Source organism: Fukomys damarensis, unplaced genomic scaffold (assembly GCF_012274545.1).
Source record: "Fukomys damarensis isolate Sample0158 unplaced genomic scaffold, DMR_v1.0_HiC HiC_scaffold_31, whole genome shotgun sequence".
Classification (NCBI taxonomy): domain Eukaryota; kingdom Metazoa; phylum Chordata; class Mammalia; order Rodentia; family Bathyergidae; genus Fukomys; species Fukomys damarensis.
This window is the reverse complement of record NW_022900943.1, coordinates 20,432,456-20,446,566: the sequence shown is the minus strand read 5'-3', so window position 1 is coordinate 20,446,566 and position 14,111 is coordinate 20,432,456. Positions and strand designations below refer to the sequence as shown.

General features: G+C 40.9%; 1 long non-coding RNA gene across 1 annotated transcript; it reads left to right on the top strand.

The window, feature by feature from the left end:
* The first annotated feature begins 12,090 nt into the window (after positions 1-12,090).
* On the top strand, positions 12,091-13,897 carry LOC104872264. Its single transcript, XR_004514884.1, has 3 exons — positions 12,091-12,141; positions 12,847-12,904; positions 13,543-13,897. It is a non-coding gene; the product is annotated as an uncharacterized LOC104872264 (long non-coding RNA).
* The last annotated feature ends 214 nt before the right edge of the window (positions 13,898-14,111 follow it).

Genomic DNA, 14,111 nt, shown 5'->3' with positions numbered 1-14,111 from the left:
CAGAGGAAGATGTGCTGATTCAATATGCACACTCTGCTCTTGATAACCATCCAAGTTCTTGACCCTTTTCTACCCATCTGAAGTTAATCTGTTCTATGTTTCGTTTTCTCAAGGCTTTACTTTGTTATTTGCTAAGTTACCTCATAGCTAATTTAGCAATTCTCTTTCATCTGACTGCATCGTAACCATTTAACATACAAGTTTTTAGTTCCCTAGGTAACATATTAGCCATTCAGAAGAATCCAAACTGAAGAACTGCCCCCCTTGCAGACTTGTTGGAACAATATTTGCAAAGATGAGACTGTCTTCAACCTTCATGTGACACTATACAGGCAGTTAGTTCTATCTACCCAAAGCAAACTTAGTTGGTTAGCTTTGTTATTATCCTTCCAATTGGTTAACAGGGAGCCATTTTATGCTAAATTACCCAAGGGGAGGGAAAAGTGGCAGGAATTACCTTGCAATAATTGTCAGCTACTGAGAATTGAGTCTTTATGCCCCCTTTAGCTATTAAAGTAGCTCTGGGTAGCTACCATTAAGATGGAGTTTTTTCCATGAAGGAGAAAACAGCTCCCTAGTGGAGTAGAGCTGAGATAAGAAATTCTGGAAGTGGTGTTCTCAAACTTTAGGATAGGGAAGCACTTCCAGGAGATCCTCTGGTCCCACACCCAGAGTGCCTATGGGTCTCCAGTGGAACTCAGAAGCTAAAGAGGAAAAAGATGAATCCAACCTGCATCCCATGAAGAAGTCATTATATTTTGTTCTTTACTTGCTCCAAGAACCCCAAAGTTGTTAAAGTAACAAACAATATAAATAGGCAGAAGTATCATTTTGAAATATCTGACTGTTGTACCATTCTGTGTAACTTTATTTCTTGGGAATGAGTCCTAGTCTATGTAAAAAACGAGAGAAGGGCTAGGATTTTTAAGGCAGTACCGAATGGAGGTTAGAAAGGGAACTCAGGACAGAAGCTACCTCCCTTCACTCATCATCTCTGTGTGAGCCTAGGCGACATCTTAAATTGCCCTGTGTTCTAGGTTCTTCATTTGCAAAATGGAAAAAAATAGTGTGATCTATGCCTTAACAATAGATGTGAGCATTAAATGAGCTGCTATTCGTAAACAGCATGAATGGACACTGCCCTACATAGCTCATTTCAATACATATGAGCATTTACTGGACAAATTCTTGTTGACTTCACATACCTCATAAGCAAGGCATAAGAATTAGAGCGTGTACCTATTTAAACAAGCTCTGATTGTGCTGTGCACTCCAGGTTAGCTACAGACTTGTTTCTTAGACACCACTCTCATTTTATTCAGTGGTCCATAAACTTGAACCCCAAATCTAAGCTTTAACCTTATTTTAAAATTTTTAATAACATATATTTAGCTCCATTTGATAAGAACTTTCATGACTACAGTTTCATATACTTTATCTCATTTACTGCTCATGATAATCCCACAATGTAATCCCAGCAGCCCATTTTACAGATGAGAAGATTGATGACACACCACTGGAGGTAAGGTGGACACAGGACCAAATCTAGGGCCTCTGACCTCATTCTTCCATAATAATGGTTCTTTTCAAAAATATTTTTTGGTACATTTTAGATATACAATACAGTCACATCATCATTGGGATCTTGCACCTTTACATGACATATCTTGGTTCTTATTTTTTCCCCATTCCCCTAGCCTCCCTTCCCTCTTTACAAAGACTTTGTTCCCATTTTTTTTTCTTTTCTCTTATTTTTTCCTCTTTCCTTTTTTTTTATTTATTTTTATTTTTTTTATTTTTTTGTGGTACCAGGGATCAAACTCAGGTCCTTGAGCTTGTGAGGCAGGCCACCGAACCTGCCAAGCTAAATCCCTGACCCTTCTCTTTCCTTTTTACCTTTCCCCCAAATGTACAGTTGATATTTTGTAATAGGAAGCAAAGGTCTAAAGGTATTGGGCAAATAGAATAATAGTTCTTAATCTGGTGAATCCAACAGGCTGAGTAATCATGTTTACATTCTAACACTCAGAACTTGTGAACAATACTGTGAGTGTTAATCCTGATATGTCAACTTTATTGCGTGCAGATTAGCACAGCACACTTCTAGGAGGGTCACAGAGGTGTGGCCTCAAGTACTATATATGGTCCCTTACCCACTGCTCTCTGAAGCTCTTCCCACCTGCTCCCCCGCCACCATGAACTAAGCAGCTATAGTCCACCATTCTGCCATGATGTTTTTGCCCTAGAGCCAGCTGGCTATGGAGTGGATTCTCCCAAACTGTGAGCAAAATTAGACTTCTTTATTTTCAGTTGTGACTGTTGGATATTGTGTCCAACAATAAGAAAGCTAACATACAGATATTTTATATGGCAAAAAAAAAAAAAACAAAAAAAAAACCTTTGCAGATCCAATTGAATTAAGAATCTTGAAATGGGAGATGAGGCTGGATTACCCAAATCTGCCCAATGGAATCACCACAGTCACCATAGTCATTATAAGAGGAGTCAGAGTGGAGAAGCCAGTAATATAATGACACATGTGGAGTTGGGAGTGGTGCATTTTGAAGTGGAAGAAGAGACCACAATCCAAAGAATACAGGGAGCCACTAGAAGTTGAAAAAGGCAAGAACACATGATTCTTCTGTGAGAAACTGAAGAAGAAACCATTCCTCCCAACACTTTGATTTTCGCCTCCTTAAGCCTCATTTCAGACTCAGAACTACAAATTATAAATAAATTTGTGTTGTTTAAAGCCACTAATGTGTTACAGCACCGATAGGAATAGCTTAGGTCTGTAGGGGCACATGTCAATGTCTAGAGACATTTTTCTCTGTCATAGTACAAAGGTATTTAATACAGGGCATAAAGGCTAAGTATAATACACAGAACAGCCTCCAACCACTAAGAGACATCCACCCAAATGTCACTGGGGCCAAGGTAGAGAAATCCTGCTGTAGATGACAACAGTAAAATCTGTGTGGAATGCCAAACACTTTCAATCTTTAATTATCCTTCTGTCTAGTATAATTCAGGTAGTCTTTAGTGCATTACGGACATGGAAGTTATATTTTCCTGGTTTATTTTTTGTTTTTGTTTTACGTACCAGGGATGGAACTTGGGACCTGGTGCTTGTGAGGTAGGTGGCAGAAACACTGAGCTAAATCCCTGGCCCTGCTTGGTTTATTGTTAATCCACTCAAATCAATTATGGTACATATTATAGGAAGCTTTCTTTTCCCTCTAGAGAATATAGTTGAGGTTCCTCCTCTGGCTTTAAAGACCCATCTCAACTGCCTCTAACATACTTATTCAATCTTCTTCTTTCTTGTTAATTCCTTTCACAAACCAAACATCCCTGTGGCCCAGTGGAAGGACTAGGGAGCTATCTCCTCAGTGAAGTGCTTCCACGTTCTTCTAGCCACGATATTCTACCTTAGATTCAGATTTCACAGGAAAAGACCCTAGGTCCTACTACAGTCACATGTTCTTCTATAAAACAATCACGTGGCCCAGGCAGATTCTATTCTCATTTTATCTGGAGCAAAAACATTGGAGACTTAGTTTAGAAGACAATGTTTTTATCTGTCTCATCCTGGTGTTCTCCAAAAGACTCTCTCTAGTGCCTTAAAAACATACGAATGAAAATGTTGGTTGAATGTCCTGATCTTTATATTTTTGTGCTTTATTTTTGTAATTATACTATGTGATCATGTATATTTATCTTGCAGATTTAACCTAAGCATTTGTGGCAAAAACTTTTAGAAAACCTCAAGTTCCAGTTCTGGTATGTGCTATTATTAAACTAATATTCAGATCTTTCCTTTATTACAACAAAAAGAGAACAGAAAATATTGTGAAATAACTAGACTGCTTTACACTGCAGAGATAGTTCTTTGGCTTAAAATTGCTGGTTCTCGGGAGCAAACAACTCTACCAGGAAACACAGTAAGAATTCCACTATATGTGATGTCATCCACTGAAATGTATGCATGAGTTGTGAATGAGAGAGCAATAAAAAAATTTACTACATAGTGCTATGTGGGAACAATTTATGTCCTCATCGGCCAAAAATAAAACACTGTCTTCACATTTTATTTTGATTGTTAATAAATTCTTAATATTTGCTAAAAAGAACAGTGTAAACAATGCCCTAACATCTCTTTCCATGTTGCAGTAGCAATTCCTTTTGTAATACCATTATTTTATGGTGAATTTTTGTATTTATATATTTTTCCATTATATTTTCAGGTCCAGTTTTCTCCTGGGAAATTTTGGCCTTGTGTCCATAGAATCCCTGAGTCTTGGTTTCGGGCTGTTTTCCAAGACCTAGGAAGATTTCTAGTCCATAGAATGCACTCGAGGGTATTTTGTAAATGAGTAATAACAGTGAATGAATCTTCCTAATTTCTTTTCACAAAAGCACTTGCCTCTTTGTTCTGCAACTTTTTGAGATGATTATAGCTTTCCAGCTGTGTGGAAACTGGGAGGTAAACAGGGTGTGTTTCCAGAAGTAGGCCCGGATTAGGTGTGGTGTCAGTGCTATCAGATTGCTTCTCCTCCATTGTGTTTTTTAACTGCTTTTCTTTGGTATAAAGAAAAGTCAAGCAGAGAGTGCCCTTCCCAGAGAAGGGGGAAGTAAAGAAGCACACTGCCAAAAAAAAAAAAAAGCAATTGGCTGCTCACTTGTGGAACCTGCCTCAGAAACGAGCGGGTGGTGCAAGGAAGACACAGAGTAGGAGTAGGCAGTAGTTTAGAACTTCTGTGCCACTTAGAATTGAGACAGATGAGAAAACAGCCTCTTGTTAGTTGGTTGAGGGAAGGAATGTACTGAAGTTCACTGGTGCACAGAGAAAGACCTGGGGAACCCTGAAGGATTCAGGTCACAAAATCAGGGCTAGAAACACCAATGGCTACTCAGTGATTCAGCAGTATAGGGAGCAGGGAAAGCTGCATGTTCTTAAATACCTGCCCTAGGAACTGTGCAAGGAGCCATCTCATGAAATTTACGCTTCCACTTCCTGCTTCCTTCTCTTTTATTATTAGTATTTTTTCTTTTTAATACTTTTTCTCCTTTTTTCTTCCTCTTCACTACCTCTTCTGATATCCACATTATTTTTCTTATGCCCTTTTTTGTTTTTCCTTCTTGTATTTCATTCTATTTCTTCACTGATTTTTAAATTTTTTATTTCATAATTTTTTTATTGTATCTTCCTTTTCACCTTTAATTTGTTAGTGCGGGAGGCAGGTGTTTATGTGTAGATAGTGGGAATTGACCAGAGAAGTGCTCAGCCACTGAGAAATATCCGGATCCCGTTTACTTTACTTCTCTGTTCTGAAACACTGGGTGGCTTAGGCTGGCCTGAGACTCATGCTCCTTCTGACTCAGCCTCCTGAATGACTGAAATACAGTCTTATACCACTCAACATTCACATTTCTTCTGCTCTCTTTCTTTTATTATTTTGGATATTCTGACTTCCCCTTTCATTCTCTCCTCCTATTTTTTCCTCTCAATTAACTGTCCTTCTGTCACCATTTTACATATTTGAGTTTATAATCCTTTTCCATGTACCATTCCTGTAGTGAAGGATACACTAGTGAAGGTTACAGTAGTGAAGATAGAATGTAAGGCTTTTGTACCTGGCTATAACCCAGGCTCTTTTTGATATATTTTATTTTGAGACATGGTCTTGCTAAGTCACTAAGTTGTCCTGCTGATCTCCAACTTGTGATCCTCCAGCACCAGTCTTGCAGAGAGCTTGGAATCCATCACCACACTTGGCTAGTATTTGGTTTTTATCCTATTGTTACATTCGATTCACTGTTATTAGTGGTTGTTACTGTCAGTTGTTTTTCCATAAGGGAATTCAAAATATACATTTATTCAAAATATACATGGCTGTCATAAATTTCATGGTCAAATGATTACAAAATGAATGTAGGGCCCCTATTAGTCAACTTTCCCATGGATAGGATACAACACCCCACACTCATAAATAAAAGGAGATAGGTTGAATTTGGCTCACAGTTTCAGTGGATTGAATCAATGCTTGGCTGAGTCCAAGGCTCAAACATCATTGGGGAGGGCTTGGCACCAGAAAACTGTTCACTTGATGACCGGAAGTATGGCATGAAAACAGCACCAGAGCAGAAGGAACACAGGCCATATAGAGCAACCAAGGTCATGCCTGCATGAACCACTCAAACTGACTCAGAAGTGCACTTTACTAATCCCTGGGCAGTTCTTAATCCAATCAGATTGATATAGCATGATTAGCCCTCATGGTCCATCTTTTTAAACTTAACAACCGCACACATGTACTTAAACAATATTTAATCTCCAAACAAAAGCACTACCAAACTAGAAGATAAATAAATAGGAAGCAGGGAGAAGTCCAAATAATTCTCCAAATTATCTATTCCATTGTTTTGAAAATATTTTAATATATATGCTAATTTTTTTCATTTGCACTAACAAGTTTCTCTTAGTTCACTGAAAAGAAAGTTTAGTGCTTTTAGCCTGTTTGCTTCTTCATTGTAAAAAGGAGTTTGTGTCTATGACTTGTACTCTGAATAGCAGTTTGGCCATTCTTTTAAGATTGTGATACACAGTGTATTAACAACTGTTATTCTCTAAATTATTGTGTTATTATATTTTGTTTTATTTTTTCACAGAAGCAAGCACAATGCTCTTTTTATGTTTTCATAGTAATATCTACATATATTAGATAGTGCTAAGCATAAAAATAATTTTGGGGGGGGCCTTTTTATCTCTTTGATATTGTTTTAAAAGAGGCATGTATCATTTTATAGTTATAAGAATAGTATTTTCATTTTGAAAAAGAATTAAACTAATATTAAAGAGGAGAAAAAAGATAATTCTTTCTGACATAATGCAATTATCTTGTGCACAGAAATGCCTTCATTCCTTCACCACTGTCTCAACAGTTCCAGTATTTTTCAGAAGTCTAAGTCAAAGACTTTTCTGATACCCAAGGTAAACTCTTAGCTGTGAACCTGTAGAAAAAGAAAAAACAAGTGGCAAAATCGCAATAAACACTCCCACTCAAAAAAAAAAAAAGAAAGAAAGAAAGAAAAGAAAAAGAAAAAGAAAAAAAATGTGGAAGTATACAAAAGAATTAAACCAAAGCAAGATCAAAATCCAGCAGTGTAAAGTGTTTGTAAATGGGCAGGGGAGGAGAGGGTGAAGGGAGGGCAGGGACAAGGGGAAAAAATGAGAATCAAGACCTATCATGTAAAGGTACTGGATCCCAATAATGAATGTAACTGTATTGTATACCTAGATTGTACCAATAAACTCAATAAAAAGAATTTTAAAAATCCAGCAGAGCAAACACTAATAACTATAAATCTATGTATAGCTTCGGTGCACATGTTAATGAGACATGACTCAATGGCCACACCTCTATGGCCTACCACTTGCAGTAGCCCATATAGCCCCTCTCTTGGGCTGGCTCTGCTCACATCCCACAGTGTTCATTGGCAGGTGTTCTATATTCCTGGAATCAATAACATTCTATGCCTATACGGCACCTTCAGCCTCATTTCTTACAGCCTTATACAATGCCAAAGCAGAGGCTTCTTGTCTGGTCTTCTATGACTTCCGTGTCTTATAAGACCAATGTGTCAACTTGATGGGATGAAAAAATGACAAGAGTATTAGTAAAACACATTATGTGTGTCTGGGTGGATAATGGAGGCGTGACCTTTTCTGCTACACATGGTTCATAGCCCTTGTCCTCTCTTGCACTATACTCTGATCTGCTTCCTGGATGCCATGAACTAAGCATCTTTGCTCTGCCACAAACTTCTGCAATGGCATTTCCACCTGGAGCCAGCTAACCATGGACTGAATACCTTGAAAATGTGAGCCAAAATGAACCTCTCCTCCTTTAAGGAGTAGCTGCTGGACACTATATCCAAGTGATGGGAATAGTGACTACTACACCTTCTTTGAAGTCTGAGTGGAAGCCTCTGGAACCCACAAAACTTGCCTTCTACACACTATGCTGTTTTTACCAGCATCGCTTTACAGATGCCAAAGTCTGCAGCCATGGGAAGCAGTAGCCAGACCTCCTCAGACCGTGAGTGCAGCACCCTCTGAAGTAAATGGACGGCTGAGCACGATGGAATAAATTCTGCCTTACTAAGAGAAAGAAGTCGAGGACCATATGTAGTGCCCAAGGTAAAGTTTCCTTGCCCAGCCAAAATGAATTCAAAATTGTGCCTCATGAATCTTTTGGGTGTTTCTAAATCCAGTCAATCAAGTTTGCATATCACAACTAACAGTCATGGGATCTGAACTGACATTTCTGCAAACATATACAAATGGTCAACAGGGCACATCCCTTATGCAAAGGTGCTCAACATCACTTAATAATCAGTAAAGCGCAACTGAAATCCACAATGAGCTCTCACCCCACACCGATCCCCAATAGTGATTCTCACAGTAATGGGTATTAAGGCTTTAAAAATGTAACAAGTGTTAATGAGGCTGTCGAGGAAAGGGAACTCTCATACAATTTGGGTTGGACTGTAATTAGCTAATATGAAGAACAGTATGGAGGTGGCCCTAAAGATAAAAAGTAGAGCTACCATTGTCTTCCAGGGATCCCACTTTTGGTTTTACATCTAAGAGAACTAAAAATATGATCAGATCTCATCTGCATCTCTGTTCATGGCAGCACTATTCATAATTACCCCTGTAAGACCAAACCAAATGTTGATTGATTTGTAGAAATAGAAAAAGATAAATGTGGTACATACAGTTGAATCTGCCTCAGCTTTTAAAAATAATGGAATTCTCTTATTTTAGGTAAGTTGGGTAGAAATACGGAGCCCTAAATTAAGTGAAATAAGCAAGGTACAAAAAGAAAAATATTATATAATATCACTTATATTTTTAATCAATTAAAAATTTTGGAAGGAGAGAGTAGAATGATGTTGGCCAAGGATGTTGGTGATGGTAAATGGACTAATGGTACAATGTGTAGTTTAATGATCTAGTTTATACCACAGTGCTTATAGCTAAGAACACTCTATTGTATACTTAAAACATGCTCAGAAGGTTTTAAGTAAAGTTGTCAGGACAAGAATGGAGAAAATTGGGGCAAAGGAAATTCAGAAAGGCAATGGATATGTTTCTGGACTTGGTAATAGTAATGGTTCAACATGTGTACACTTATCTCTAAAGTCACAGAGACATACACAGGACAATATATATGAGTTTTCATTGTCAACCATAACTTCTGCTGAAGGACATATAGGCTGCTTCCAAGAGTTAGCAATTACAAATGGTACTGTTATAAATATAAGCATCCAGGAGGGCAGGGACAAGGGGAAAAAATGAGAACCAAGACCTGTCATGTAAAGGTACAAGATCCCAATGATGAATGTAACTGTACTGTATACCTAGAATGTACCAATAAACTCAATGAGAGAAAAAAATTAAAATATAAGTATCTATGTAACAAGGTGATATGATGACTTTAATTCTTTTGGAAAAGACACCTAGAAGGGACACAGCTGGATCAAAGGAAATTTCCAGTTTTCATTTTCTCAGAAATTTTTATTTGATTTCCATAAGTCTGTAATAGTCTCCATTCCCACCAACAGCATAAAATGCTTCCTTTTACCTCACGGCCTCGCCAGCCTTTGTTATCATTTGATTTCTTGATGAAAGCCATTCTCTGTAGAATATGATGGAATCTCAGAGTTGTTAATTTGCATTTATGTAATGGCCAATGATGGCGAACATTTTTTCATGTATCTGTCAGTCGTTTGTACTGCTTTAGAGAAGTATCCACTTCTCTTGCCTATTTTTCCTTGGGTGTTTTATTTTGAAGAGTCTAATTTTGTTTATATATTGTAGACTGAAGTTCCATGAGAAACAGTTTGAATTATTTTCATTCTGTAAGTTATCTCTTCATTCTGTCGGTTGTTGTCCTTGCTATACAGAAGCTTTTTTATTTGATGAGGTCCCATCTGTTGATTCTTGCTATTTCTCATGCTATTATGGTTATACTCAGAAAGTCCTTACTGGCGCCTATGTCTTCAAGAGTGAAGGGTGTGCTGAAGCAAAACTTTTCACTTCGTGTCAGCTGGGAAGCAGTACAGGGCAATAGCATCAATAAGCAAGAGGGACCGGGGACCAGACACAGTATGCATGTCAATGGCTCCATCACTTGCCCAGATACAACAAGAAGTGAGCTCTTCTAATTTCCTCAGCAAACATCAGGCCAATCATTTTCACCATTCAACTTAACCATCACATTTCACCTGTTGTCAAGCTGACCGATGAACACGTACCCTTAAAGCCCACTTAACCTTCAGATAACAACATGCTCATCATTCCACCTGACATAATATAACCATGTTGCCACTCTTCCAAAGGACCTCAACATCCAATAATGCTCAAAACACCAAGCCCAAAGTCTCCTCGGAGACTTAATGCAATCTCTTATTTGAAAAAAACCTGAGAATTTTAAATGTAAGTTGCATGATCTCAACACACAATAACATGTGTGAAACTTTGCATTTCAAAAGAAGAAAATGAAAAGAAAAGCATATGACCAATGCAAGACTGAAATCCAGCAAATAGTAATCAACTTTCTTGTTCAGCACTGGGGGCTGAATATGGTGAGAAGTGAGTTCCAGAATGCTTGGGTGCTGTCTTTTCTAAGGACTCAAGAAGCACACATGTCCCTCCCATGAGGTTGAATCTGCTCACTGCTTGCAGCTATTCATGGTAAAAATTCCATGCCACTGGCATCTATGACTTTGTGGGATTTCCATGACAACTTCAAACTTCTTACCATCAGTACACTAACTTGCCTTTAAGGAGTAAACAGACCAACCTGACAGACTTTTTTTAAAGAAATCTGACTGGAATCCCCTGCTATCTCACAACACTTGTGTGCTTCATATAAGTGGAACAGCATCACATGGTATCTTATTAATTTTCACACTGGTTGTAAAAACACTCAAAACAGCAATCATAGGAAGAAAGGTTTATTTTTAAGTTCACAGTTTGTAGGATTTTTCAGTCTATAGTTGGCAGACTTCAAGCCAGGTTGACATGGCAGGAAGGCATATCAGAGGAGGGTGGCTTATGCCATGGCAGTGAGAAACAGAAAGGTAGGAGGGATAAATACATTCCAGGTTATGTCCACAGTGCCCCTTAACTTGAAACCAGGCTTTGCCTCCTACCACCACACCTCACTAGAAACCCGGAAGTGGACTAATACAGGAGTACACAACCAGAATCTAGTATCACACACCCATAATCGAGTCACTCCCAAAAGCCCCCCCACTACAAGTGCATGAGGCCAAGCAGTAGACACACCACTCAGAACTCTGATGCCAGGCCTCTGAGTACATAGATTAATGGCTGAGAACACCAGAATGAATAGTATTGAACTAATTCCCTACATGGTCTTAATCAATCAGGGGACCCATTGGCTCTGTTCTTGAACGCACACTTTTGCCCCTTGAGAGTTTGACATATGATGTTTTTATGATGCCTGAGATCAATTTGATGCATCTTTCTTCTTGTTTCAGTTCGAAGTACTTCCTTTATTGGCAGTAATTTCTTCGGTACTAGAAATACCTTGGCCCAAAATTGAAATATGTGCTCCCAAATTTAAGTTTTTAAATCTTTCTGTTCTAGTTTTTAGTCCCCATTCTCACTATAAATCTGAATAAAAACAACCAGAACTGACCATATCACAACCTGGATATTGGGCTGTCTTAACATTTCCACCACTAGAAGTGTTAGTAGAACGCTTTTTTTTTTTTTACAGAGTAGGAAAAATTTATAGAGGGGAAGAAAGCTCCTGTCTAAGAGAGACAGAAGGGGGACCAGAAAGTGGGTTCCCTGCTCTAGTATGCCTTTAAATACAGCCTTCCAACAAGATCTCAGAACACTGGGAAAATTAATATAACTTTTTTCATCCTTGCCTCTGCTTGCGGGCTGGCGCACCTCATGCCATTAATCCCTCACCTCCGGACCAACCTAGCCTTCCTGCTGACTGGGAAAAGGAACAACAGGAACTCATGCCATTAATCCCTCCCCTCCGGACCAACCTAGCCTTCCTGCTGACTGGGAAAAGGAACAACAGGAAGGTAAGGAGCCCTTGGCCAAAACCCAACACGCAGTGATTCTTTGCCCTGCTCTTCTTTACAGCTATTCCAAATCAAGACAGAGATTTCTGAGCAGAAAAATCTCAGGAAAGTTGCGAACATCATCCTGCTGAGCCAGGTCACAGGGCAGGGAGTGAGAGTGGGCGCAGCTCCTCCATCTGAGACTCTCAGACCACCCACGTGGTGTGCTGCAGGCGCCCAGGGGAAATGACTCTCTGTAACTCAGTGGCCAAGGACTGGGTTTACAAGAGGGTTAGAGACGTCTGGGGAAGACAGTCTCCAGGCACTGGTGTGTCAGTCAGTCCCCTTTCCACGGCAGGTGCCCGAGGGCCTCACCTCGCCTCTGGGTAGGGCTGATCCAGGGGCTGTGCTGACCGCAAAGGGCCAACGTCAGAGGCTGCAGTTACCTCTGGCATCAGGAAGCAGAGTCCTACCTGGCAGCTGAGAGGCACAGCTACATCACAGTCCGGGCTATCTGAGCACAGAACTGTGACCCAAGACACACATGGTAGAGTTCAAACTTGCTCAAACACACATGGGATTTTCCAAAGAACAAAAAAAGACAGTAATTTTAGTCACTTGCACAACTCAGCACTGTCTGTAAAAAGGGAGAAGGTCCTACCTTCATTGTCTAGGGCCAAGAGGAGGGAGAACTGCAGCCCCGCCTATCTTTGTTTTGTGTCTCAGCACCACAGAAAGAAGAGCAGGTGGAACCAGAGCAGGGAGCAGAGCCGCACTCAGAGAAGTAAGGCTTGGTCCTGTCCTTCCACCCTACCCAAGAAGTAACGTGCCCTCGCCTGCCCCAGAGCCAACATGGACGCATACCCAGGACGGCTCTGGGAAGGCCTAACAGGGAGCCTCCTGCGAAGGAAAGCTCCACTGGGGACACTTAATGCAGCTGTGAAAAGCCAGGGGATGGGTGACAGGAATGCAGGAGGGGGCACTGTGTGTGCGGGTGGCACTGCCGGATTTGAAGGTGGAAACGCCAGCTCCAACCTTGGAAGAACTGTTTTACTTTCATGTAGCAGAAGACTCTTTAAGATGACCTTTTCCTTATTGTGCCCAAAGTGATTGGTGGGAAGTGTGGGTGTTAGAGGATAAAGAAACTCCTTGTCCACTTAAGGTCTCTAAACCCTACTGTGGCCTTCAGGGGTCTTGTGGCCTTGGACCCTAGGCTGGGCTGAGAGGGCTAACCTCATGGGGAGTCCACTCAGGAACAAGCCAGTGAGCCTCCTGTAAAATCCCAGACCCTCTTTCTCTGTCATAACACAGTCTGTTTCCAGCTTGCAGAGATTGCCCGAAGGAGGTGGTGGAGACTCGGGACCCAGCTTTATTTATGCACAGGTGAGGAAGTTCCCAATTCTCTCACCTTCCTACCAACAGGAATGAGGATGTACCCAAGGTGAACGGACTGAGCAGGAGACTCCAGGTCAGGAGTCTTGGGAATAAGCCCTGGATGGAAGGAAACCAGAGCTTTTGGAAGTTGGGAGCGGGCAGTGGAGGGGCTGCGGGCCACAAGTGCCCACCTGGGCCCATCCCGCCCAGCCCCCTGTCCCTGCCTGCTCCTGGCTGCAGCCTGTGCCTCCTGTCTCCCACTGCCACCCACCCGGACTCTGTGACAAGGGCACGTTTCATCTATGCTCACGTGGAGTTGTGCCAGGGGAGGTGTGCAAACCAGGAGCTGCTCGAGTTCATCAGCCACAGAGTCACGGGGAGGAAGAGCCCGCTTCCAACACCTGGGCCCTGAGGCTTCCCCCGGCTCCTGTGTCACAGCACCCTCTGCCTCGGTCCTCTGTCCCAACACCAGGGCCTCAGGACCGGTGCAGCTCGGGGAGAATCCCACAGGACACTGTCACACAAGGCTCCCTTCTCTGGAACTCAGACCCTGCCCACCTGCCCTCTTCCCGCTTGTTCCTCTCCTGCTGCTGGGAAACTGACAATGCCCTATTTTT